We start from the raw sequence: 3814 nt of genomic DNA, 5'->3' as shown, positions 1-3814 counted from the left end.
ACACTCATGGGAGAAACGATGAATGTAGTCGACACCGGGGAAGTATTTCTAAACATCAACAGGAGTCCTTCTTCTTCCACCTGCTGGCTGTCAGGTGGATTAGTTTGTGCATCAACAAGTGCATTCAGTAACTCCTCAGAGTAGATGATAGAAGAGCTGCAGTGAAGGACAGGGGGCGCAGCGAGGCAACGAAAGGCTGAGAGAGGAGGAGTAATACTTCTAAAAGAAGCGCAGACACATTTGCATTCCCATCCAGTGAGCAACAAAAACACGAATTCACTCTTTGAGACCTGAAAGATGAGGAAAAGCTTGAATTCACTGGGTGTGGAAGTTATTTCCTCTTTACAAATAGAGACATCAGGATGCATTTGAGAGGGAGAATTACTGAAATATGTCAGGGTACAGTAAAGGCATTACCGATAAATAGTAGAACAACCGGATTATGAATCACGGTGTCAAACCACTCGACTGAAACTCAAACTTCACGCCTTATTGAGCGAAACAAACTCATTAAATAGAGTCAACATGTTTTGTCTCAAAGAACAATTTGGATTGTGAGTCAGCTCCGTGTGCTTCCTGTGTGTGCATGCATGCACAACCCCCGCGCGTGCACGTGCATTCGGATTGCGTGTGCGCGAAGGCGGAGGATCGCCGAGCCCAGCCGAGCCGAGCCGAGCCGTGCAGCAGGGCACAAGCCGCCGGGCGCGCAGGAGAAGCCGCAAAAAAAACCAGCAGCCGCTACTTGAAACTGCGAGAAGAGCAGAGAGAGCGTCGGAACTTCAGTGAGCACGGTAAGAGCCACCACGGCGACCCCTCTTTTTATCATCTTTCACTACCGGAAATGATTGCTTTGGAGGCTTTTAGTTGTTTGGTTTTATTTTTTTCCCCCCCCCATCCTTTTGTCTTTTTCCATCTCTCCATTTGGGAGAGACACGCGGCTCGGCTTGTTGGAGTGAGACAAACGATCTGCGAGATTTGATGAGAACATAATAAAATAAGAAAAGAGGAACTAAATCTGACCTGATTGTAAAAAATAAAATAAAATAGAAATCTCAGGAATGATTTATTCTTCTTTGGTGCTTTTTTCCCCCCCAGACGTCAAATGTGCACGAGCTTCAAAAAGGGGTGTGTACAGTCTGGAGAAACACGCGCTTCACCCATTACACACATATTCTGTTTTTTTTTCTTTTATCACACTTTTTACTAAATGAAAAACAATGGCTGCCATGCGCTCCGAGCACTCTTTATCATTTATTGATCGCCCTGGAATTGTTTATGATTATATAATCTCTGCGGGCTGCCATGGCAACGCGGAGGGGACGGTGTTTTTCTTCTTCTTCTTCTTCTTCTTCTCACCACATCATAATTTACATCCAGTAAACAATTGAACATGCAGAAATAAGAAGAGCTCTCTCCTCCTCGCCCCACCTCTTTGTCTGTGTGGAGGTGTGACACAATTTGGCTGCATGCACACACACACACACACACACACACACACACACACACACACACACACACATTGATACTGTCACACACACACTCGGCGTCTCCAACCAGATTATGTCATGATTTAGATGAATTATTGATCTCATATTCCCGTTTTATTGCACAGAGAAGAAGGAGGATGGAGCAGCAGGAGGAGGAGGAGGGGGAGGTGGGGATTTTGGGAGCGTTTGTGGGAGATGATGGAGAATTGGAGGGGGGTTGGAGGGGGGGGGGGTACCTTAAATCCCCCTTAAACCTCCTCCGCGTACACACATTTTAAGTTCATCCTTTCGCTTCTCTCGTGTAGCTGCCGATTCGACGTCGGATGCTTTTCCTGCACCGAGTCAAACTTTATTAGCCATCCCTCCGTCGGGTAATTGCCCGGTCCTTTGTTTGCCGCGGCACGCATGCGCAGTTGGAGTAGGGTGTGGATGGGATGAGATGCCACCTTGGTTATCAATAGGATGGAGAAGAGGAGGGAGGAGGGAGGAGGGAAGGGAGGATGGTCGCTTTTTTTTGTTGTTGAGTTTTTCACTTTTATTCATTTAATCTGGAGGAGGGAAAAATATCCGAGAAATAAAAATGTTATTGCAGTGTGTGTGTGTGTGTGTGTGTGTGTGTGTGTGTGTGTGTGTGTGTGTGTGTGTGTGTGTGTGTGTGTGTGTGTGTGTGTGCGAGCCGATGTTAGACGGTGGTTTGTGTGTGAATGGAGCTTCAGTGAGTCTGCTCCTGAATCAAAATGAGACCGTTTTTTTTTCACCCTTGTATTGTTGTATGATGCTGAAATAATAATCACAATATAATCAATTTTATTTTTCTATCATTTGATCCAAAAATGACCTCCATGTTATGATAATAATGATAATAATGATAATAATCAATAAATCATTAAAGTCCTCGTGGAGCAAAGAGGATCTGCTGCTTTATTTCATGAATATTTTGAGGCTCATTCGGAGATTCTTTTTTGTATTTTCCGACCTCTCAGGATTCAAATCAGCGAGAGAGATTAAGTGCATTAGCGTCAGCCGTAACTAAAGTCATAAAAATACTTTTAATGGTGCTTAAACCGTCTTATTGGCTGGTAGTGTGCAGCTGATCACACGGGGGGGCCATTGAGTTCATCCTCCAGTCTTTAAACGTGCGATGTGTTTGAAGCGTCTTTATGTCATGATACGTACATGTTCTATTTATGTTACACTCCTTCAGGGACATCAATTATTTCTGCCGTATACTCCTCTGAGAGTTTGTACATGTAGAATGATCTGCAACGTATCTCTGTGTAAGTACCATCTGCTCCAGTGATTCTAGCTTCAGCTACCAGTAACCTCAAACTGCGGCCGCCGGTAGGGATGTAACGATTCACTCAACTCACGATTCTCTCAGGATTTATTTTACAAAATGAGACTGTAGACGAATGATGACTGAAACAGATTCCTTGAGGAGCTGCTAACCCGCATGTCACTGTGGTTTGGCCTTTTACTTGACATGGGGAGGTGATTGGAGCTTCTCATTGTGGTGTGGGTTAAATGCTGCATCTTGTTGGTTGTGTTATTTATGTAGTTCTCTGTCTTCTTGTAATATTTGCAGTTTTTGTCTCGTCTGTTATCTTCTCAAGCGAGTCATGTAGGACGTCAAACAAGAGAAGCATAAATAAATAGCGCCCTCTGCTGTTTGAAAAAGTATTGCGATACATTTTTCAGAGTACCGATGTGAACCGTGACACCTTTGAATTGATTTTTAACCCCCTCACGATTCATCTTTACATCCCTACAAGGCATAGAATTTTTAAAAATCGCATTAATCACGTGCTATTTTCTCCCTTTTGGCGCAGCTCGTTAGCATCTTCCTGCTCCTGCATTCATGAAAAAAAAAAAAAAACGACCCTGCTGTGTCTTTGAATGTCTCATTTCTTAAAAAAAAAAAACGGATCAGTTGACACGTCCAAAGAAATGTTCACCTCATGACGTGGAACATTTCACTTTTTTAGTTCCCTTTAGCAGTTTTCTTTTACTTTTCGATCAGGAACCAGTTCCTTTTTCTGTCTTTGCACTAGAATTACAGGAAGTTCTTTATTTTCTTTCAAAGTAAAAGCATCGAAAAATTAAGTTGAGTACCGTTTGAAACGACACAAAAAAAAAATCATGACAAAACAAAAAAAACAAGAAATTCAACAAAGGGATGGTATCAGTTCAGTAGTTTGTGCGTCTTAAGAAAATAATAAAGACTTAATTATTAATGTAAGGATGTATCGAGCATTCTGATTGGTTGATTTTCTGCCACTTGATTGTGACGTTCATCGATGTTCATCCAAACACCACGCAGCTCTGTA

The 3814-nt window shown here is 42.8% G+C and overlaps 1 protein-coding gene across 2 annotated transcripts in view; it reads left to right on the top strand.

The window, feature by feature from the left end:
* The first annotated feature begins 552 nt into the window (after positions 1–552).
* Positions 553–3814, top strand: part of basp1 (brain abundant, membrane attached signal protein 1) — a 48712-nt gene continuing 45450 nt past the window's right edge. Inside the window, exon 1 of one of the 2 annotated variants that reach the window (XM_020653781.3) lies at positions 553–791. The gene's annotated coding sequence lies outside the window, so the exon portion shown is untranslated. The remainder of the gene's footprint in view (positions 792–3814) is intronic. The other variant, XM_020653780.3, reaches the window with a different exon arrangement.

The sequence above is a fragment of the Labrus bergylta genome, chromosome 4 (assembly GCF_963930695.1).
Source record: "Labrus bergylta chromosome 4, fLabBer1.1, whole genome shotgun sequence".
NCBI classification, from domain to species: Eukaryota; Metazoa; Chordata; class Actinopteri; order Labriformes; family Labridae; genus Labrus; species Labrus bergylta.
Note: the sequence above shows the minus strand (reverse complement) of the source record. Positions and strands in the feature narration are given on the sequence as shown.